Genomic DNA, 24,624 nt, shown 5'->3' with positions numbered 1-24,624 from the left:
GTGGAACACAATTTGGAAAAATTTTGACTACATTATTTCCATGATTCCCTCCAGTTCTCGAAGACTGTAATTTTGGGACTTAGCAGGACCACAGTAAAACAGAGGTCGCCTGGTTTTTAAAAAAAGGATGTTTAAATGTTTCATGAAAGCGTTTGTTCATGTAATAACATCACCAAAAGGGTGCTGGGCGTGACCTCCCTCCCCGGAGAACAGAGAGGAAAGCCTCCCAAGGCACCTTCAGGCTTCTGCACTCACTCACAGCTCCAAAGAAGCAAAGAGATGCTGCCTCAAATGTCCAAAGCCATTAGCACGTTCTGCAAGGAAAATTCCATCCAACTAAAAGATTCTTTTTCCAAAATTACTCAATTACAAGCAAGTTTCCACAGCAGAACGCTTTGACCTTTAGCAATTAAATCCAAACCAAAAGTACACAATTTCTTCCAAGAACTTCCAAGTAGATTTTTTTTTTACTCAGAAAGGGAAATCTAGGCCTGTGTTAGGGTTCTCCAGGGAAACAGGATGTATACAGAGAGAGAATGAGATTTATTACAAGAAATAGGTTCACACAACTTTGAAGGCTTGTGAAGTCCTCAGATCTAAGGTTGGCAAGCTGGAGAGAGTCAATGGTGTAGTTGCAGTCTCAGTTTAAAGGCCTGCGAACCAGGATAGGCAACGGTGTATGTTCTAGTCCCGGGGTCGGCAAACTGCAGCTCGCAAGCCACATGCGGCTCTTTGGCCCCTTGAGTGTGGCTCTTCCACAAAATACCACATGCGGGCGCGCACGTACAGTGCGATTGAAACTTCCTGGCCCATGCGCAGAAGTCGGCATTTTGTGGAAGAGCCAGCAGGCTCAAGATCCAAGAAGAGCCAGTGTTTTAGTTTGAGTTCAAAGGCAGGAAAAGACCAGTGTCCCAACTCAATAGTCAGGCGAGAGGGTTCCTTCTTACTCAAGGGAAGGTCAACCTTTTTATTCCATTCAGGTCTTCAACTTATTTGATGAGGCCCACCCACCTTGGGGAGGGCAATCTGCTTTATTCAGTCTAGCCATTCAAATGTTAACCTCATCCAAAACACACCCACAATGATGTTTGGCCAACTAACTGGACAGCCCATGGCCCAGCCATGTAGACACATAAAATTAACCATCACAAGGCCCTTGACTACACATCCAAGCCTTGCCTTCTTTCAATTTCCTTGAATAACCTCTGTACTACATTGTGTTATGTCCACTTAGTTACTCTGGGAATTGTGTCTCCCCAAATCTCCATCCCTGTATGGTTTCAGGAAAGAGTTGGCCAAGGAGAAACATATGTGAGACTTGGAAAACAGGTGGGAAACAGCAGCCACTGTTCTCTGAAGGACATCATTGCATGCAGTGATGCATGGTCACGCAGATAATCTAATAGGTTCAAGTATATGCTCTACCTCCTTTGCTCCACTTCCAGCTCTTCTTCCCAACTGCTGGCCCTGCTGACCAATGATGGCCTCAGTCCCACCACCACATGCTTGGTTCCTGATTCACAGAGGTAGGGGCTACACCGAGGAAACCTGGACCATCCTAAAAGTTCCCCTCACTACCCCATGTTAGCAACTGAATGTTCCTGATCTCTCAGATCAAATGGTAGGTGACTCCTCTAGCCCTCATCTCCCCGGCTCCTCCCACAATTGTGGAAGGTCTGATTCCTCTAATGCAGCAGTTCTCAACCTGTGGGTCGCGACCCCTTTGGCAGTCGAATGACCCTTTCACAGGGGTCGCCTAAGACCATCCTGCATATAAGATATTTACATTACGATTCATAACAGTAGCAACATTACAGTTATGTAATTTTATGGTTGGGTCACAACATGAGGAACTGTATTTAAAGGGCCAGAAGGTTGAGAAGCACTGCATCTAATTTATCTCTTATGCTGTAATACTCATAGTGATGCAGCTCCCCTGCCCATTCCTGACCAATACACATCTTTAATGTTGTTGTTTGAACTTGCAGTTTAAATATTCACACAGAACTGTCCACATCCTGCCCACAGAGTGACACAAGTTTTAGATTCAGAAAAACCTGAAGCCCAGCTGCACCACAATGGATCCTGTGCAGCCTTGGGCAGGTGGCTTACCCTTCCTAAGCCTCAGTTTCCTTATCTGTAATAATGTCCTTGATAATAGTACCAACTTCCTGGGATTGTTGAAAGGATTAATTTATAGAGCACATAAGCTTATAAGCAAATAATTTATGACCAAAGTTCCTAGCCCAGAGTAAGTGCTCAGCAAACTTTAGTGCCTGGCTGGCGTGGCTCAGTGGTTGAGCATCAGCCCATGAACCAGGAGGTAAGGGCACATGCTGGGGTGGTGGGCTCCATCCCCAGGGGGAGGCGTGCAGGAATCAATGATCCTCTCTCATCATTGATGTTTCTATCTTTCTCTCTTCCTTTCTTCCTTCTTCTCTGAAATCAATAAAAATATCTTTTAAAAAAAACAACCACTTTAGTGATTTTGTTTTTATTAACTAGAAGCTCAGAGCCAGTCAGTTTCTGGGAAGGTTGTTTGTGCATGGCTGGCTAAGGCAGTATAAGCAGAGGGAGACCCTACATAAATAGGGTCATCCCAAAACAAAGTGAGGAAAACAGCACTATGCATTAAATGTTAGAATTGTGAGGGAACATGTTACAGTAATAAGTTTAGCGAGTATAAGATAGTATAATCAAATTTCATTTCTTTATTAGAGTGAATTTTAAACTTTACTTAGAAGTGAAACTTAACTTGTGTGTGTGTGTGTGTGTGTGAGACCCTGATAAGTAACTTGTAACGCCCTGCAAGCTAACTCCTGACAAATAACTTGTAACTCCTGATCAACAACTCCCTGCATGTTAACTCCTGATAAGTAACTTGTAACCCCCTGCGTGTGCATCCTGATAAGCCCAGAAGGCCACCGGAACACAGTGACAAGAGACACTGAAGAAGCCTGTTATAGTAATAAGTTTAGTTAGCATAAAGTAAACTCCATTTTGTATTAGCATAAGTTAGCATAAAGTAGACTCCACTTTGTATTAGCATAAGTTAGCATAAGTAGACCCCATTTTATTCTTAGACCAAAACTTGTAAACAACCCCAAAAATAAGATGTATGTATGATTGATAAGCTTTGAACATGGTCACAACTTTCCCACCTGAGTGTATACCTAGATAACAGGGCGACACCCGTGTATGGCACCCGATATGAGACACTGAAGACGCCCAGCTTCAAGGATTTAAGGAGAGCAAATCTGCTGCGGTTCAGACGCTTGTCTGCCCTCCACAGACAGGATGCTCTCCTCCCCCCTGGAAACTGCCAAACTGCGAAACTGCCATTCTTGCTCTGCCTGAGCCCAAACTGCTAGAGGCCTCTCTCTGCAAGTCAAGAGACCGAGCTCCTTGCTGCAGCGTATTTTTGACGACCTCTGTGTGTCTCCTCTGTCGGCGAGTGTCTCCGGGTGGCCTGCCAAGGACTGAAACCCATCAGCTCTCTGGTAAATAAACCTGTGTGATTTCTTGCATTGTTTATCTCCTGTGTCTCTCTCTCTCTTCTTAGTTTTTGGTTAAGCTCGGCCATATTAATTAATAGTAAGTACCCTTTGACGTTTGTATTGGTATATCCAAATGAAACGCTCTGGGTCACCTGTGCTTACGTTCCTATAGATAATTGGAACAGAACATGAGGAAAGGAGGCAGTGCAAGACTGGAGGGCAGGCTGCATTTGAGTTTGAGAAATGAATTAAGGCAAGGGCTTAGGACTAAGGAATGGACTTGCAGGCAAATGCCAGATTCCCTTTTTACAGGATGACTGATTTGTAGCACAGAGCAGGCACAGAGGCCTATAGAAAACCTACAAGTCAGACCACAACCCTTACATTTTCTCAAAGTCAAGAAATATCCAGAAATTCAAATATCATTGCAATACTGCGTCTATAGCTAGATGCTTCAATGTCATTTACTTTGGTGGTTATAGATGGTATTTATTATGATACATTATTTTGGTAATTATTATTTAGTGCTTTCTATAATACTCCAATATGTGTGTTTTTTAAATATCATAAGCATGCTTTTTCTCTCTAGATGCTCTCATGTGTATTATGTAAAACTCCTTTCTCACATATTTTTGGGTAATTTCTTTTTAACTACTTCAGGTAGTTAAAAGCAATCGGGCCCCCCATTAAAACAGAAACAGGGATTTACGTCCTACTCAATACATGTAAAATTTGTACAAAAATATCTTCTATGAAAATGATTTGTAATCTGTAGACTTACTACCTGGGAGATGTCTTGAGATGTGAATCCATCCTTTGGGTTGTGGGGTTTTTTGTTTTCTCCAAATAAATCTGATCTTTAAAGTTCAAAAACTAAAAAAGTAATAATAAAAAAAGCAATCGGGTATAGATAGTATATTTTAACAAGGAACATGGTCCATCCATAATATTCACTATTATATGGGCCTATATGGATACAGGCCCATATAATAGTGAATATTATGCAGCTGATCCATGTTCTTTCTTTAATGCATTTTTATTGATTTCGGAGAGGAAGGGAAAGGGACAGAGAGATAGAAACATCAATGGTGAGAGAGAATCATCGATCGGCTGCCTCCTGCACGCACCTCACTAGGGACTGAGCCCACAACCTGGGTATATGTACCCTTGACCAGAATTGAACCTGGGACCCTTTAATCTGCAGGCCAACGCTCTGTCCTTTGAGCCAAACCGGCCAGGGCTGATCAATGTTCTTTTTGAAGAATTTTTAATTTTATGAGACAAGTACAGGATAAAAAATATGTGTATATATATACACATACATATATATCGCTATAGACATATATATATATATATATATACACACACACATACATTTATATAGCTAGATATAGACATAGATATCACACACACGCTCTCTCTCTCATGTAAGTAAAAGATATGTATATAGGATGTCCCAAAAAAATGTATACACACACTTTGAATAACTATCAGGGAAGAGTTTATTAAAATACATTTCATTTTCAAAATTGAGCCATTAGCTGTTAAAGTATGTATACATTTTGGGGAGACACCCTGTATATAAAAGATTAGAAGGAAATTCTAATAAATACCCTCCAGCCAAAAACCACAGGGAACACACCTGTAGTTGAACACCGACCTGGTGCACAACCATGGGGAACCGTGAGGTGCTCCGGGTCCGCCTGTGTGGGCATGTGAGCTGTGAGCGCCAGGCCATGTTCAACGGAACAGGCCGCAGGTCTTGTACTCAATTGAGTGCCCTGCTGTTGTCTTCTTGAAACTCTTAATAATTTTTTCACAAGGACCCTGCATTTTCATTTTGCCCTGGGCCTCACAAGTCAGGAAACCATCCTAGTGACTCAGTTGGAGAAGGTTAGAAAGTTCTTATTATAGGATTTGGACTTGCGTTAGGTGATTTGGGAGAAGGTTCAAGGAAACGGGCTTTGCTCTGGGCTGGGTGTTGGCATAGTGTGGGGGTAGTTCTATAATTGGGGTATAACTATGTCAGTCAAGGTTCTCCAGGGGAGCTGAGCCCATCGGAGATCAGATAGATGGATACAGACAGACAGACAGGCATATTTTAAGGAGCTGGCGCGTGCAATTGTGAGGGCTGGCAATTCTGAAATCATGGGGCAAGCCAGCAGGCTGAAAATTCTGGAAAGAGTTAATATTGCAATCTTGAGTCCAAAATCCACAGAGCAAGCCAGACTGTCTAGAAACTCAAGTAGGGTTTCTGTTACTGAGGCAGAATTCCTTCTTCTTTGAGAAGCCTCAGTCTTTGCTCTTGAGGCTTCAATTGATTGGATGAGGCCCACCCACATTATGGGGGGTAATCTGCTGTATTCAGGGTCTGCTGATTTAAATAGTAGTCACATCTAGAAAATACCTTCACAGCAATATCAAGAGTGTGTGACTCTGGTGATCATCAGAGCTGTTCCCAATAATACAGTTCTCTCGTGAGCTCAAGGCAGGGTTGGACCTTCCTTCCATGCCCCTCTTGGAAGTTACGTGTGGATGTGTAACCTGCTTTTTGATCAAGGAAATGGGAGCAGAGGGACATGTCTCACGTGAAGGCAGAAGTTTTCAGAACCTGTTCTGTGGGCCTCAGTGTCAATGGGAGGAGGATGAAGCATGGACCTGACTGGCCCAGGAGGGACACTGTTATGGGCTTAACATTTGTTTTTTCCCCCAAAATTCATATGTTCAGGCACCTACCCCCCAATGTGATGATATTTGGAGATGGTCCTTTAGGAGGTGATCAGGTGTAGATGAGGTCAGGAGGGTGGGGCCCCATGATGGGATTCTTGCCCATACAAGAAGAGACATCAGAGAGTTTGGGAGGACACAGGGAAGAGGCACTAGGTGCAGGCCAAGAAGAGGGCCTTCACCAGACACCAAATCTGCTGGCACCTTGGTCTTGGACTTCCAGCCTCCAGAACTGTGAGAAATACATTTCTGCAGTTTAGCTACCTAGCCTATATTTTGTATAACAGACTGAGCTAAGACAGACACATTGTGTGAATGAGATTTGGTTGTTGCTTGTTACTGCAGCATTACCTGGTCTATCCTGACTGATAGAGTCCAAAGCCATGGTATTAACCACTGAGCAACACTGCCTCTTCACTGCCACTAAAAACTCCTTTATGAGAACTAAATATTAGCAAACAAGTCCTTTCTCGTGTACTGCAGTTCAAAATGAAAGAAACCTCAAAAGAACACGGAACTAACAAGAGCACAAAGGAACAGCAAACACTAAGCCAGAAACATTGGCCCTCTGGTGTACCCATAAACTGCAGATGGTCTAGTTTCTTCTTCAACTTGAAACGGGGGAAGGGGGTCAGGCCTTGTGCTAGGGGGAGCTGGAGGAGATGAAACAGCTCAGAGCCAGGATCTAATAAAGCGCAGAGCTCAGAAAAGCTCAGAAGCCCCGGCACTGGCAGATTCCAATGCAAACACGTGGGCCCCTCCCTCCCTCCCCGGTACTCAGATCTCTGCACATCCCGCAGAAGCCTTGATGGCTCGTGGACATGAAAAGGCTGATTTGATTTGGGGCCACGTCTCAGATCCTCTGCTCGTTTTCCATGAAGATTGCCTTTGAAGAGCAGCTCCTCTGAACTGCTTCCTCTCAGCCCTAACACAAGTGCCACATTCTATCAGCTCTTTAGACTGTTTCCAAGTGGCTTCCTTCCGATCTCAGGGTGTTGGCTCACTGTGTCAGGGAAGTTTGCTTCCTTGTTTTTCAATTCATTGATTTCTCCCTGTGACACTTGTTGTCTCCACTCTAAACACCAACCATCGCAAGACCGAGAGCACGCTGACCGCTGTGTCGGCAGCATTAGATGACCAACGCGCCCCTTTCGTAAGTGTTGATCTCGTGCTCGCTACATACGAGGCACCATGCCAGGCACCGAGGTACCACAGTGAGCTTATTTCAGATGTAGCTCCTGCCCTAATGGAGTTTACAGTGTGGTGGTGGAAACAGAAAAAGTAATGAATAAATAAAGTACAGACAATTATGAAAGTGCTGTTACAGAAAAAGCATGGCTCTCAGACACAGACTGAAACAAGGTGAGTGAGTGAGTGGGGAGGGAAAAGAAATCCATTGTTAGTTGGGGGCCCTCCAAGAAGCCGTCACTGCACAGGTCACTCACAGTTTCAGTGGGACAAGGAGTGCCAGGAGGCCCCCAAGTCGGTCACCTGGGCTTCACAGGTGCTCCTCCCTGGCCCTGCAGCACAAAAGCAGCCCTGCCTCTGCCTGCTGATCAGCACCAATAACCCCTACTAGTATGGTGCTGTCCCTTTCCTCCTGCTAGTCTGGGGACAGGTGGCCCAAGAGTCCTGGAACAGCTTGGACCTCAATGGGACCCTTGCTGCATCTCCAGTGGGTCATTGCGAGAGATGCTAAGTGGATCATTCCTGCTTCTCTTCCTCGGTTCCTGGACCTGTGCACTCCTCCTGTTGGACCACAGAGCAGCCTCTGGTTTAATGCACATGCTGCATCCTGGAGGATGACGGCCCGTCGTTCAGAGCACAGCATGTCAGCTGGCTCAGCCATGCAACGCTCTATGGGGCAGCTCCAGATGGTACAGAATATAACATGAGCGCCTGGCAGCATGGCTCAATGGTTGAGTGCCGACCTATGAATCAGAATATAACATGACCAGTGGTCCTGGGCCCACTCCTGGGCCTCCCTCACTGCCAAGCAGGTCCCCTGGTCAAATGCTGTCATGTGGGATTCCGTGCCCACAGATTGGGCATTCCATAAGCCTCCAGACAGTGGTGCTGACTGAGAATCTGCCAGTAGGAAAGGCCATGTCATATTCAGACTAACTCAGGATAGACCTGGAGCCCCATGAGGACCGACTGGCAGCAGGGCCATCAATCCCACTTGCCACAGCGGGAGATCTAAGAAGCTCCTTTTCATGGCTGCACACCTTTCAGTAGGGTGGAAGGAACAAGGTGCTTCAGGACTTCTGTTTGGAGGAGTTGTGTTAAGGTGGTGTTGCAGGCTGAACTGTGTCCCCCCAAAAAAATATGTGGAAGTCCTAACCTCTGGGAGCTGTGAATGCAGCCTGTTTGGAAATAGGGTCTTTGCAGATGTCATCAAGTTAAGATGAGGTCATACTGCATTAGGGTGGGCCCTATCAATTGGCTGGTGTCCTTATAAGAAGAGGGAACTTTGTCCTATCTGGTTTGGCTCAGTGGATAGAGCATCAGCCTGGGGACTGAAGGATCCTGGGTTCGATTCCGGTCCAGGCTTAATCCTGGACTGGATTCTGGTTGCAGGCTTAATCCCTGGCCCTGGTCAGGGATTATGCGGGAGGCAACCAATTGCTATGTCTCTCTCACATCAATGTTTCTCTCACCATCTCTCCCTCTCCCTTCCACTCTCTCTAAAAAGAAAAAAAAATCAATGGAAAAATATCCTCTGCTGAGGATTAACAACAACAAAAAGGAAATTTCATATACACAGACACAAGGGAGAAGGCCATGTGAAGACAGAGGCTGAAACTGGAGTGATGTGTCTACAACCAAGGAAGGTCAAGGACTGCTGACAACCGCCAGTAGCTAGAAGCGGCAGGAAGCATCGTTCCCTAGAGCCTTCAGAGGGAGCAGGCCCTGCCCACACCTTGATTTCAGACTTCTGGCCTCCAGAACTAGGAGAGAAGTAATTTATCTTGTTTTAAGTCACCAGGTTTGTGGTATTTGGTTATGGGAGCCCTAGGAAACAGATACAAAAGGTGATATTTAGTCTGCGACCCACCATATCCCAAGAAGGCAGCTGTGTAAGCCACCCGGCAAAGGGAACAAGTAGGCTGGAGGACCTGTGAGACTGGAGCATGTTGGAGTTAAGAATGGAGAAGTGAGCACCGCACAGGTCAGGTAGGGCCCTGTAGGGAGGGTTTAAGATCAAGTGCATTGGGAAGCCATTGCTGCATTTTTTTTTAAATAAGAGAAAGTGTATTTAGAAAGTCACAGAGGTAGAAATGAGCTATAGAAGAAATGAGCTTAGGAAAGAAGTTACAGAGGCAAAAGAAGGGCCCTTGGAGCTTAGGAAAGAGAGAAATGAGAAAAACTCACCTGGGGGTGGGGGCGGAGAAAGGCTGGGGGCTTGCTCCATAGAGAGAGCCACCCATCAGTGCATTTTAAACAAGGAGATGTTATGACCCAATTTAGGATGGAAACTATTTCACTTAACTCCATTGTGACATGGAATATAGATCTGAAGGCTAAACTGTGGGATTTGGTTTTTTTTCCTCTTACACTACATTAGCCTAAATTCCCTGAGGCAAGAGTGAATGTGTTAATATTTTATTTGGAACATGCAAACAGGGCAGCAAGGGTGAGAAAAGAGGGGAGTGAAGCAAAGGAGGATGTGAAATGATGTAAATAATGAGTGTTATGGGCTGAACTGTGTACCTCAAATTCATATACAGTGGGGCCTTGACTTACGAGTTTAATTCATTCCGTGACGGAGCTCATAGTCAAATTACTCGTATGTCAAATCATTAAAGTGAACGAGTGAGACACATGATGCTGGGCTGATGTTGTGGCGTTCACTGTGACGTTCGCTGCGCCAACTAGCTGTGGGGTATCTGAAGCTGGCTAGTAACCCGAATTTTAGCTCGCAACTCAAAGCAAAAAATCAGCCGAGAGACGGCTGGTATCTCAAAAAACTCGTTAGTCGGGACACTCGTAAGTCAAGGCCCCACTGTATCCAAGTTGTAACACACACACACACACACACACACACACACACACACACACACAGAGCATCCTCAGAATGTGATTATTTGTAGATGGGTCCTTAAAGGAGTGAATAAGGTAAAATGAGGTTATTAGGGTGGGGCCCTAATCCAATGTGAATGGTGCCATATACGTAACAGAGACTCCAGGGATGCACACACACAAGGTGAGTCCCCATGAGGAGGATACAGTGAGAAGGCGGCCACCTGCAAGCCCAGGAGAGGCTCAGAAGGAACCCAGCCTGTGTGGCCTTTGTCTTGGGCTTCCAGCCTTCCGGACTGTGAGAAAATAAATTTCTGTTGTTTAGGCCCCTAAACTATCGTATTTTATTCCAGCAGCCCTAAGCAGACTCAATGTCTTTTGTGAAGTCATTCAGACATCTGAAAGCAATAGTATTTTCCACAGATACTCTTGCTTCCTTTGTGGTGGAGATTTAAGGAGAAATTGCAGTGAGGAAATTAACCTTGAGAAGGACTCTGAAGCCTCAAGCAGTTTGTGGCTATGTCTGTGATGGGGTCTGCATTGTGATTTTATCACACTCATCGCCCACAAAGTTTCCTCTGGGTCACAAAACACCCCAGAACTGAGGCCTCCGACCAAATGTGTGGCATGAATTCCTGCCCTGACTCAAGGTGACTGTCCCTCTCTCTGGGACATAGAAGGCAGAGGTGCATGTCATGTTTCTTCTTTTGCTTCAGCTTCTAATACATTTCTTTTCCTAACCTTTGCTCTCCTTTCAATGCAAGAGCAACTTCAAACCAAAGGGAGTGTTCCTGCCTGGAGTCATCGCATCACGGGATCAGCCTGCCTGATCTGGGATCCTGGCAAAGCACCTGTTAGTAGTCACATGACTTTGTCAGATGACCTATTCTGTAAAAGAGAAACAATAATGATATCACCTATAACATGAGTTTTTGTGGGGGTTAAAGAGATAATACTTAGAACACCAGCAATGGGGCTGTGTGGTGGGAGTGATCCACTCAGAGGGAAAGACTATTCAGTCAGTGATATTGCGGACATTGTTGTAGCTCAGGACCTAGCGCTCAGGACTCAATTGATGCTGTTCTTCATAAAAGTCTTGCATAACAATTTGATCCTTAAACTAGGAGTACATATAACTTAAAATTTTCAAAGAGGTACTTACCCTATATAGTTTTATATGTACACTAGAGGCCCAGTGCATGAAATTCATGCACTCGGGGAGGGGTCCCTCAGCCCAGTCTGAGCCCTCTCGCAGTCCAGGAGTCCTCTGGGGATGTCCTTAAGCCCACCACCGCTGCTGCACTCGCCAGCCATGTGCCGGCTTCTGGCTGAGCAGTGCTTCCCCTGTGGGATCAGGCCAAAACCGGCTCTCCAACATCCCCCGAGCGGTCCCGGATTGCGAGAGAGCGCAAGCCAGGCCAAGGGACCCCATTGGTGCACAATCAGGGCTGGTGAGAGACACGGGAGGTTGGCCAGCCAGGGAGGGACTGTGGGAGGGCTCCAGGGCATGTCCAGCCCCTCTCGCTCAGTCCCAATCAGCAGGACCCCAGCAGCAAGCTAACCTACTGGTCGGAGCGTCTGCCCCCTGGTGGTCAGTGCATGTCATAGTGAGCGGTTGAGCAGCCTTAGCATATCATTAGCATATTACAGTTTGATTGGTTGAATGGCTGACCGGTCGACCAGACACATAGGGCTTCCTCAGGCCTATTCCTGCAAGAATAGGGCTTCCTGAGACCGGAGTGAAGCAGAGAAGGGAGCAAAGTCCACTGAGGCAGGCTTCACTCCCTTCTCAGCTGCTTCGCTCCCTCTTTTTGCCGCTTAGCCCTAGGCTCCCTCCCTTCTCTGCCACCTGGACTCTCTCCCTTCTCCACCGCTTTGCTCCCTCCCAGGTCACGGATCCAAGGCCCAGATCCCCCAGGCAGCATCAAACGCTGCTGGCCTCACCTTGCCGGGTCCTGGGTCCGGGGCCTGGGTCCCGAGGGCAGTGTAGAGTGCTGCCGGCCCCACCTGCAGTATGCAAATTAACCGCCTTCTTTGTTGGTGGTTAATTTGCATATCACGCTGATTAGCCCATGATAATAGGCAGCTTCAAATGCCTATGGGAGGCGTAGCGAAGTTATGGTCAATTACCATGTTTGTCTATTATTAGATAGGATATGTGCTTGAAAATGCATAGAGCTTCCAGTCAAGATGGCAGCACAGGTAAATGTGGTACTATCTTTTCTTTCTTAAAATATATTTTTATTTATTTCCGATAAAAAGGGAGACGGAAAGATAGAAGCATCAATGATGAGAGAGAATCATTGATCGGCTGCCTCTTGCACACCCCACACAAGGGATGGAGCCCACTCAGGCATGTGCCCTGACCAGGAACCAAACCATGACTTTCTGGTTCATAGGTCAATGCTCAACTACTGAGCCGCACCAGCCAGGCAAATGTGGTATTTTCTTAAACATTTTTTTCTTAAATTAGTTTTTTTTTTAAATAGATTCATAGTTATAAAAATGTTTATTGATTTTGGAGACAGAGGAAGGTATCCTTGTGTAGAGAACACTTCAGAAGATTTTATTTTCTCACAAACTAAAACAGTGGAGAGAGTTCCCTCTCCTCCAGGGCATGGCCAGGTCATTATTTGATTCTCATGGTTTGGAACATTCCCCAGATTAGTAACATCTTCCCAGAGTCTTCCTGTCAAACAGTCTTTGCCTCCTCTGAGTGACTCTAAGATCCAAAGGACCTATAACTACTGCTGGTTTGTGTCCAGAAATAGATACATCGCAGGCAGAGTGTGCTGCTTGGGGAGGTAGCTGCCTGATTCATCAATTTTATCCCCCGGGCTATAGCACTTTGACCAAAAGCCTCTCTGTTTCTCCTACTAACTTTCAGGAGAATTTCTAATTTTAATAAATAACAGCACACTCATTTCACTGGGAGCTCCCTGGGGCTAGTTATACTATCAAGGCATGTTCATATTTCCATTTTCAATCATTTACTCCCTTCCTTGCTGGCACTATTTTTAAAACTTTCCAATCAAACTGAAGCAACTTCAGAAAAGCAGCTGACCACATCACAGTTCGTTTCAACTCTACAGAAAGCCTGACTTTTTGAAAGAAAGCTTTTTAAAAAAGCAAAGTTCTCACCAATTCAGCCTTTCAAAGTCAATGAGAACTTCCAATCTTATTAAATAGGTGGTGTTTTGGCAATAGCTCTGAGTTAATAAGAAAGTAGTTACAATATTTAAATTCATTTTACTTATGGGCTTTTTAAAGCAGCTAATGAATATTCCCTTTGCCCTGCTCTTGATTCCCCAAATCTCGTGTGCTGTAATAAAATTATGAACATATGAATAATTTGCACATGTTAAATTTTGGAATTGTTCCCTGACCAGTGTGGCTCAGATAGTTGGAGCGTCATTCCATGCACCAAAGGGTCGTAGGTTCAATTCCCAGTAAGGGCACATACCTAGGTTTCAGATTTGATCTCTGATTGGCGTGCATGTGGGAGGCAACCAGTCAATATTTCTCTCTCCCTGTCTCTAGAGAATCAATGAAAAACATATACTTGGATGAGGATTTTTTAAAATTTTTGGAATTACTCTGAAATGTATTACCATGAATTTTCAACATGTTTGTGTTTTGTTTGTTATTTTGAAATTTCTTGAGTAAGAGGTTTTCAGAAAAGGAGAGCATCAATTCTGAGTCATTAAAATGAATTCAAAAAAAATGAATTCCTTTATTTCTATATTTAAGATTATTCCTATGGTACAAATTATATGATTTTTTAAGAAATATAAAAAGCTTCATGAATTTGCACATCATCCTTGCACAGTGGCCATGCTAACCTTCTCTGCATCATCCCAATTTTAGTATATGTGCTGCCAAAGAGAACACCAAATGATATGATTTTAATATAAGTGTGAGTATACATGACGTTTTTCACTTAATGTATTTTCCTTGTGTGCATAATGAAATGCAAAACTCATGCTTTCAAGAATTGTATTTTGCCCTGGCTGGGATGGCTCAGTTGGTTGAGCTTTGTCCTGTGCCCCCAAAGGTTGCCAATTTGGTTGCCAGTTTGATTCCTGGTCAGGGCATATGCCCAGGTTGCAGGCCCAATCCCTGGTCAGGGTGCATGTCAGGAGACAGCTGATTGATGTTTCTCTCTCACATTGATGTTTCTCTCTTTCCCCCACTTTCCCTTCCTTTCTCTCTAAAAGTCAATCAATATAAACATATATATTTTTTAAAAGCCCAGCTGGCGTAGCTCAGTGGTTGAGCATCAACTTATAAGCCAGAAGGTCATGGTTCGATTCCCAGTCAGGACACATGCCCAGGTTGCGGGCTCGATCTCCTAGGTAACAAATGTCCACACCTTGGTGCCTTAAACCAACAGACATTTATTTTCTCACACAGTTCTGGAAGCCAGAAGTCTGAAGTCAAAGTGTTTTCGGGGTTGGTTCCATCTGGAGACTCAAGAGGAAAATCCTTCTTTGTGTCTCCGAACTTCTGGGGGCTTCCTTGACCATCTTTGGCTTATCTCACACCAATCTCTGCCTCCTCTTCAAATGGCATTCTCTCTGTGTCTGTGTTTCTGCAAATTTCCCTCTTCTCAATAAGTACACCAGCCAATGGATTAGTGCCCACCCTAATACAGTATAGGGGTTCAGAACAAGTCATCCCAATAAGTGCCTCTGTTCCCCTCTCCTTTAACTACCTAAATTTGAATTAGGCAGAGGAAGCTACAAGTGCAAATGTCCTGGGGCTGCATAGAGTTTGCTAAGAAAGCTAGTGTGCCTGCAACAAAGGCCAGCCAAGAAAGGTGGACAGGCAGGGGCCAGTTCACAGGAATGTTGGAGGCCTAGGGAAGGAATTTGAATTTTTCATTCATGCAATGGGAAGACAGCCACTGAAGGATTTTAAGCAGAATAATTACAAGATCTGATTGGTATTTGTGTTTATGAAAGCTCGTTCTGCCTGTGTTGTGAGAATATAATACAGGGGGAAAGAAGGGAGGTTGCAGACAGCTAAGAGGGAACTGCTGACACCCTGAAAGGGGCAGAAATAGAATATTGGGGAACCAGCTAGTATTATAAGAGGGCACATTCTATCCTGGCTGGAGCTGACCTGGAGATGCAGCCCTTCCTCCCCATTTGAAGCTGCCTATTATCATGGGAAGATTAACAAAGGTGCTGCAGAAACCAGAATCACCAGCCCTTTGAAGATCCCCAGCCCTTTTTGCATACCTGCAGGCCTTTGCAAACCTCCAGCCTGCTTACCTGTTAATTGCCCATGTGGCATTCCCTTTGGCTATTTGCCCATGTAACCCCAACCCTTTCATATCACTAAGCCCTTTGAAGACCCCTAGTCCTTTTGCATATGTGTAAACTGCCCTTTTGCTATATAAGCAATTGGCTTATAGTGGGCTGCAGAGCAGATTTTTGTGGCTAACCTGCTGCTCTCCCATACTGCCAGCAATGCTATAAAATAAAAGCCTAATATGCAAATTGTCCCCTCGGGTGGTCTTTCAACTGACAGGGAGTTCGACCACTCACTATGATGTGTGCTGACCACCAGGGGGCAGTGCAGAACATGGCAGGCGTCGGCGACACGGCACTGGCAGCAGGCGGCATTGGAGGCATTGCCAGCCCCAGTGGGCCCCAACGAGAGCAGGACTGCGGCGGGATGGGAGGCGGGGGGCCGATTGACCTGCCGATTGCCCCCGGCAGAGACCAGCAGCAGCAGTGGCGGAGGGCGGGGCCACCACCGCTCCCAGGCGCTGAGGGAGCCAGGCAGGGGGCCCCCCAGGCCCTAATCAATCCCCCAACAGGCAGGATGGTGTAGCCAGTGAGGGGACAGTGCCAGGCCAAGGTGGGGTGCCAGGCAGGGCTGCAGGACTGCAAGGCTGGGGGCATGAGCTGGGGCCCGATCCCCGCAGGCCACCCTGAGAGACCCTGCCTGTGCACAGATTCATGCACCGGGCCTCTAGTATTGGAATAAATGCTCATATGTGATTCAACCCTGTCTCTGCTTAATTGGCTTGAGTAGTGACAGGCAGCACAGACCCATTGTTTGTCTGGTTACAACCCCACCCCCCTCAAGTAAGAGAAACCAGGGTGGTGTAAATAGACATGCAGGGAGTCAACAGATATAAGACATGTTTGAAGGATTTACTGAAAGTTTGAAACGATGTAGAGAGAGAATAAATTGGAGAAGTCAATGATAAGTGCTTGGCCATGGTGAGTGTGGGAGAGGGAAGATGAGCCTGAGGTTTTTATTTAAGAGCCACAGATGAAGGGTGATGTCACAAACTCACTAACTGGGGTTGGTGGGGGAGGAGCAGCTCTGTGCAAAATGATGACAGAGCATGGACACGTGTCAAAGCTCGCATTTGGAAATCTCCCCACCATGCACCTTTACTTCATGGAGCTAAATGTTGTAGGAGAGGGAAAAATTTTTTCTAGGTTCTTGGCTGAGATACCCCTGTAATAAAATACAGATTAACAGGAGAAATACAAATTTAATTATGTACATATGTATGGGAGCCCCACAAAGTTATGTGACTCCAAGATGTGAGCAGAGGAGGAACTTTTTATACCTTTTAGACAAAGAAACAATCAATTTGTGAAGAGTTGGTAAGGCAGGAGGATCTGGGCTAGGGGTAGTAAACAGTAAAGAATTTACAAGGTTTGTTTATATAGCCTTCTGGGCCCTAAATTCTCTATCTCTGGGGATAAGGATGCCTTCTCCCCTCTAGGTATAGGGAGGGCACCTTTCACCTGAGGGTCAGAGTGTTCTTGCACCAGCTGTGGAAATAATGAAATTCTTTCTCTTGTTATCAAACACAACTCTTCGAAGGGCAAATTCTTTTCTACCATGTTAGCATTCTATAGCTCCCTGGTGGCTGAGTCTGATGGTGTAGACAGAGTAGACCCCAGCCCCAGCATCTCTGCTTGGACAAAGACCTTGACTTTGCATAAATGCATAGGCTGTGATGTGAGAACATCCAAAGGCCCCAAGGCTCCCCATCACTGAGCTAGAAAGTCTCCTCATTGCCGCTCACAGACCTTCCTATTGGAAGGTTCCATCACCTGGACCTATACCTGGAAAAGTGTCATTGGCCAATATTCATGTCACTTCCTACCTGATCTTACTTATCTTGGATTCCTCAGGTTGTTCCTCAGAGGTGGGTTTTATTAGGCAGCCTCTCTGTCTGATTTACTGGATCTTAAAAAAACACACACAGCCCTAGCTGGTTTGGCTCAGTGGATAGAGCATCGGCCTGCATACTGAAGGGTCCCAGGTTCGATTCCAGCCAAGGGCACAGGCCTGGGTTGTGGGCTCGATCCCCAGTAGGGGGCGTGCAGGAGGCAGCTCATCAATGATTCTCTTTCATCTTTGTTTCTATCTCTCTCTTCCTCTCCCTTCCACTCTGAAATCAATAAAAATATATTTTTTAAACACACAGGCAACACATCAAAATATCAGAATGAGGGCGTTAGGGTCAAAATTCCAGCTTGAAGACCTGGATTCAAAAGCATGGTTTCTTGACCTGCTCATTATATAAGTTTCAGTGAGTTCCTTAATCTCTCTGAGAGCCTCCTATTCTTCTTGGGTAAAATAGGAATGACGACATGCCCATCTATAGCACTTTTAGAGAGAAAGGAAGGGAGAGAGAGAGAAACATCGATGTAAGAGAGAAACATCGATGTAAGAGAGAAACATCTATCGGTTGCCTCCCGTACGCACCCCAACCGGGGATCAAACCCACAACCTAGGTATGTGCTCTTACTGGGAATCGAGCCTGCCACCTTTTGGTATATGGGATGATGCTCCAACTAACTGAGCCACAGAAGTCAATTTTATGTTCTAACTTGGAAAATGGCCATAATACACTATTAGGTGGGGGGAAATGTCACAGAATAGTATTAAGGGGTGATTTTTTATTTCCATCTAAAATTTAAATATCATATACATATGTTAATATATGCATTTTTAAAAAACTGGGAAAGAAGAGAATAGAATGAGCCATTAAAGCAGTTATTAAATGCCTACTATGTGCTAGGTGTTGAGAACATACAGATAAATAAGAAATTAGAATGTCACTTCCATGAAGGAAGAGAACTTTGCTGTTTTGTTCTCTGTTATTGCCCCAGTGTCTGGCATATAATATGTACTCAATAAATAAATATGTAACAGAAGGAGAGAGGGAGGGAAGGAGGGAGGGAGGTAGTCCCTGTTCCCAAGTGGCTCATAGCCAAGTGTTGACACAGATGTGTGAGCAGATGACTTTTCTGAAAAGGGACACTGCAGAGAACTCTGGGAGAAAAAGGCTCCTAGTTGGTAGGGGTTTTGCATAAACCATCTCTCATCCTTATGGCATCACCCCCTTTCACAGAAGTTGGTTGCAAAGTCATGGCCATGCAGCCCTTTTCAAACTCAAAGCTTATCTGGCTACAGGAGCCCTCTTCTTTCAGGACAGCGCTTGGCCCTATAAAAGAGAACCAGATTATCCAGGCTGAGTTGGGGGCAGAAGTGCTGGTAATGAACATCTCCAAACTGGGTCTTAGAGAGCCAGAAACTCGGAAAACAACGCCTTTTGTCAGTATCTGGGGGAAATTGTCTTCAGACAACTCAAAGGTGACACCCAATGTCACTATGGGGAACTACACAGGAACCCTAAATAGTGGTTCTGGAAGAGGGAGGATGGGAGACCCTTGCTGTTGACGATTTCATTTCTGGGTTCTTCTCTGATTCCTTTCTGATAGCTTTTGCTTAATTACAATTGCAGTGGAATAGCAGAAGCCTCAAGTGGAAACACAGATTCGGGCTAACACCTTTCCAGGGACTAACTAGTCATCCAGATCTGGTAAGAACCTCTGTTCTCCCTCTTACCTGCTATGTAGCCTTGGACACATTCCTTCATCTCCGTGAGCTTCAGTTTTCTCACTTGTAAAATGGAGATGATGATACCTATTTTGCAAGGCTGCCAAGTATAGTAAATGAGATCAACTATGTGCACATTATAAAACAGAAAAAGCTTAGCAAGTGATGTCATTACTGAGACTTATTGAGCCTTACTAAGCATTTGACATACACTGTCTTTTTTTAAATCCTCACAACCCTACTATTTTTTTAAAATATATCTTATTGATTTTTTACAGAGAGGAAGGGAGAGGGATAGAGAGTTAGAAACATCGATGAGAGAGGAACATCAATTCAGCTGCCTCCTTCACACTCCCTACTGGGGATGTGCCCGCAACTAAGGTACATGCCCTTGACAGAATCAAACCTGGGACCCTTCAGTCCACAGGCTGACACTCTATCCACTGAGCCAAACTGGTTAGGGCCAACCCTACTATTTCTATCCCCACTGTGTAGGTGGGAAAAACTGAGGTCCAGAGAGAATGGCCAAGGTCATTGTTAATAAGTGGCCAAGCTGGGATTCAAATCCAGGTCATGGACTTCATGTAGAGCATCCACTGTGAATCAGGATACTACAGTGGTTTGAGTGTATAATTGTTAAGAAAACTAGATTAAATGTATCCGATTATAAAATGGTCAAAAGAGCTGTGGCTGGTGTGGCTCAGTTGGTTGGGTGTCATTCTGTGCACCAAAAGGTTGCAGGTTCAATCTCCAGTCCAGGCTCATATGAGAGGCAATGGATTGATGTTTGTCTCTCTCCCCACCTTCCTCTCTCTCTAGAATCCATGAAAAACTTATCCTCAGGTGAGGATTTAAAACTAAATAAATCTTCCTCACTCTCCCTGCAAAAACACTACTGTTTCCTGGGTTTCAGGCTATACCTATCCATTGCAGAGACCTGCATTCAAATCCCAGCTCTGACAGTTACTAATTATGTGACCTCCAGCAAGTTACTGAGCCTCTTTCAAAGCTTTGGTTTATCTGTATACATAAAAGCCTAATATGCAAATTGTCCCCACAGGGTTCGACTGGGAGACTGATCGCTCACTATGACATGTGCTGACCACCAGGGGCAGCATGGAATGAAGGCCCTGACTGGCAGCCGGCAGCCAGAGAAGGGAGGCCCTGGCCGGCAGCTGGAAGGCCCCAATTGGGCCTGATTGCCGACCAGGCCTAGGGACCTTACCCATGCATGAATTTTGTGCACCGGGCCTCTAGTTAATCTATAAAACAGAATCAGAATGCTTCCACCTAAGATGGTGGCATAGGTAAATGCAGTACTAGCATCTTCCCACAATCATATCAAAATTACAACTAAACTACAGAACAACCATCATTCAGAACTGCCTGAAATCTAGCTGAACAGAAGTCCTGTAACTAAAGATAGAAAGAAGAAGCTACATTGAGACTGGTAGGAGCGGCTGAGACTCAGGACAGGCTGGTCCCACACCCACGTGTAGTGTTTAAATATTGGGAAGAATATCTCACTCTGGAGAGCCACTCTAAGGAGCAGGGATCCCAGCCCTACACCAGGCCCCACAGCCCAGGGTTCCAGTGCCAGGAAGAGAACCATAACTTCTGGCTGTGAAAACCAGGGGATTGTGGCTGAGTGAGACAGAGGGTTCCTGGAGTCCCAGGCATTCCTCTTAAAGGGCCCATGCACAGACTTACTCAGACTCACTCGCTCTGAGCTCCAGTACTAGGGCAGCAGCTTCAAAGGCATCAGGGACATACAGGAAGGAACTGAATCTTCTGGCTTTGGGGTGAGAGTTGGAGAGCCAGTTTTCTCCCAGACGGAAGTGCTAACAGAGGTCACTGTTCTTTGCTGAGCTCTCCCCTCCACCCCAGAGCTGACACGTGAGTACCATATCTGAGTTTCCATCAACACTGTTTACCCTGCCCTGGTGATTCCCTGTAATTGCCACCCTACCCAACTTGGGGGCCCACCCAAGCTGCTTCCAGTGGTGTTTCCATACAAAAAAACCTGTCTTGGTTCATGCTGCAAACTTTCCTAAAATTTCTCAAAGGTTCACAAACCCCAAACAAGCCGCATCTGGCCTCAGCGTGGCCTATACCTCTTGCTAAGTGGCTGTCCAGACCCTTTGGTTTGTAGCCAGGCCTCTCCTGGGCACCTCCAAGCCCAGCACAAGTAGCAGCCATCTGCAGATTGCTTTGTAGCTCATGCTCTGATGGCCCCGGGCAGAACACAGGTGACATTCAATCTTGCCCTGCACCTCCCGGGAGGCTCCAGAGCCAGCACACCTCATGGGCAGTTTCAACTATGCTGAAGCACCACTCAACCACCTTCATGAGCAACATACTCAAGGGGCAGACTCAGCAGAGCCCCACTAAAGAGAGTCCTGCTCTGTGGGGCCAGCCCCTCCACAGAACCTCCACTGTCGTTGCTGTAGTATCAGCCAGTCCTCATAGCCCATCGGCCAAGGGTAAATCCCTCCCCTTGACATGCCAACAGCAATCAAGGTTCAAATACAACAGGAGGGTCACACAGCCCACACAGCCCACACTGGGGCATAGCACACTTGGAGCAGCCAGCTCAGGTGACTGGGGAAGCTGTGCCACTGGGCCCTATAGGGCACCTAGTTCATAAGGTCACTCTCCCAAGACTGGAGACAAAGCAGCTCTACCTAACACATAGAAACAATTACAGGGAGGCAGCCAAAATGAGGAGACAAAGAAACAGGTCCCAAATGAAAGAACAGAACAAACTCTAGAAAAAAACACACAACTAAATAAAATGGAGACAAGCAATCTACCAAATGCAGAGGTCAAAACACTGATTATAAGGATACTTAATGAACTTAGTGGAAGAGTAGATGAACTTAGTAAGAACTTCAACAAAGAGATAGGAAACATAAAAATGGGCATAGAAAATGCTTTTTAAAAGTCAGAAATGAAGAATACATTACAGGGAATCAACAGTAGAGTAAATAAAGCAGAGGATCAAATCAGATATTTGGATGATAAGGAAGCAGAAAACACCCAATCAGAACAGAAAAAAATAAAAATGAAAATAAAGATTGCAGAAACAGTGAAGGATAGCCTAAAGAAGACTTCTGGGACAAACATGGAAAGTACCCAACATTCACATCATGTGTTGCTGAAAAAAAGAAGAGAGGGTAAAGAATTGAAAACCTATTTGAAAAAAATAATTACAGAAAACTTTCCCTAACCTGGTGAAGGAAATAGACAAACAAGTCCAAGTATCTATAAGGGAGCTCCCTTAAGACTGTCAGCTGATTTCTCAACAGAAACTTGGCAAGTCAGAAGGGATTGACATGAAATATTCAAAGTAATGAAAAGCAAGGACCTACAACCAAGATTACTCTACCTAGAAAAGGTATCATTTAGAATTGAAGGACAGATAAGGAGCTTCCCAGACAAGAAAGAGTTCATCACCATCAAACCAGTATTATATGAAATGTTTAAGGATCTTCTTTAAGGGAAAAAAGAAAAAATATGAATAATAAAATGGAAATATATACATATCTATCAATAATTACTTTAAATGCAAATGGATTAAATGTCTAATCAAAAGATACAGTGTGGCTGAATGGATAAGAAAACAAGACTCTTACATATGTTGTCTATAAGAGACTCACTTCAGATCGCAAGACACAAACATATTAAAAGTAAAGGGACATTTACTGGAAATATCCAGTAAATATTAAATGGAAATTAAAAAAAAAAAAAAAGCTGGGGAAGCAATACTTATACCACACAAGATAGACTTTAAAACAAAGGCTATAACAAAAGACAAAGAAGAATTCCACTTTCCAGCATTCCACTTCTGGGTATTTATCCAAAGAAATCCAAAACTCTAAATTGAAAAGACATATATTGATATATATAAAAGCCTAAGTGACTGTTACAACTGAATGACCAGTCAACCAGTCACTACGATGCACACTGACCACCAGGGGGCAGACGCTCAACACAGGAGCTATCCCCTGGTGGTCAGTGCGCTCCCATAGCCAACCTCCCACAGCTGTCCAACCTCCTGCAGTCCCCCCCCCACCCGCCCCCATCCCAGGCCAGCCAACCTCCTACAGCCTGGCCCTTTGCAATCTGAAATTTGCTTAGTCTACTCATTCAAATGTTATTCTCATCTAGAAACACTCTTACAGACACTCAGAATAAGCTTGTTGTTTTTAAAAAAATATAAATATAGCCCTGACCAGTTTGGCTCAGTGGATAGAGCATCGGCCTGCGGACCGGAGGGTCCCGGGTTCGATTCTGGTCAAGGGCATGTGCCTTGGTTGTGGGCATATCCCCAGTGGGGGGTGTGCAGGAGGCGGCTGATCGATGTTCCTCTCTCATCGATGTTTCTAGCTTTCTGTCCCTCTTCCTTCCTCGCTGTAGGAAATCAATAAAATATATTTTATATATATATATATATATATATATATATATATATATATATATATATAAAGATACATATATATATTTCAGAGAGGAAGGGAGAGAGAAACATCAGTGATGAGGTGGAATCATTGATTGGCTGCTTCCTGTATGCCCCCTACTGGGGATCGAGCCCACAACCCTGACAGGTAGTTGAACTGTGACCTCCTGGTACATAGGTCGATGTTCAACCACTGAGCCATGCCAGCTGGGCTCAGAATATGGTTTAAGCAAATATCTGGTCCTCTCAGTTTAACACAAAAAAGAAACCTTCACAGTGAATACAGTTTTCAAAGGCATAGGCGCACAGGGGGACCTGATGACTGAGAACCATTTTGCATGGTTTTCTGATCTTTTTGTGGCTGGGCCTCGGTGTTCCTCCTCCCACACCTAGGAGCCTCACTCAGTGACAGAGCACACACACGTGTACACACACACACACACACACACACACACACACACACACACACACACACGGCCCAGGGGTCATCCAGGTAGAACAATAGGAGTAATTGAGAATCTATTCTTCAGTCTCACCTTCTTCCCTGCCCAGCAAGGGCTGGTCTTTCTTCAGCCCACTAGGCGGCGCTGCTGGAACCACTGCTAAGAAATTCCTCCACCAGTTTCTGCCCAAGGATGCCAGGTCCCCACGTACCTAAATGCTTCCCAAAGGAGGCAGAGGTGGGAGACAGCTGATCTCCATTCAGGGGCTGACTCGGGGTTCCTGATGAATCCTCCACAATGGGCTGGGGGTGGGGAGATGCGGTGTGAAGATGGGGGTGTGAAGAGGAGGAGGATTTTAAGCACTGGCTTTTATTAACCACCTATTGTGAATCAGACACTGAATAGTCCTTAATCCTCAGAACTGCTGCCCCTAACCCACCCCCATGGTAGTTCATTTCTCAGAGCAGAAAGGGAGGCCCAGGGAAGTTAAGAGACTTGAGCCATTTCTCAGGTAAGGTCCCTGAGGTACAGAAAGTCTGGATGACTTAACCCTGATCACAGAGCTGGTGAGTGGGGATATTTGAAAAGATGA

At 45.2% G+C, this 24,624-nt stretch overlaps 1 protein-coding gene and 1 non-coding gene across 5 annotated transcripts in view; both read right to left on the bottom strand.

Moving 5' to 3' along the window:
* Positions 1–24,624, bottom strand: part of TNFRSF17 (TNF receptor superfamily member 17) — a 53,312-nt gene that overhangs the window by 7,822 nt on the left and 20,866 nt on the right. The window contains exon 1 of one of the 4 annotated variants that reach the window (XM_023760207.1): positions 19,140–19,165. The exons of the other annotated variants lie outside the window; for them this stretch is intronic. The gene's annotated coding sequence lies outside the window, so the exon portion shown is untranslated. Of the gene's footprint in view, positions 1–19,139; positions 19,166–24,624 lie in introns of those variants that run through there. 4 annotated transcript variants of the gene reach the window in all.
* Positions 14,032–14,138, bottom strand: LOC111827500. Its single transcript, XR_002831102.1, has one exon. It is a non-coding gene; the product is annotated as a U6 spliceosomal RNA (small nuclear RNA).

The sequence above is a fragment of the Myotis lucifugus genome, unplaced genomic scaffold (genome assembly GCF_000147115.1).
Source record: "Myotis lucifugus unplaced genomic scaffold, Myoluc2.0 scaffold_176, whole genome shotgun sequence".
In the NCBI taxonomy this organism is placed as follows: Eukaryota; Metazoa; Chordata; class Mammalia; order Chiroptera; family Vespertilionidae; genus Myotis; species Myotis lucifugus.
This window is presented reverse-complemented; position numbering and strand designations above follow the sequence as displayed.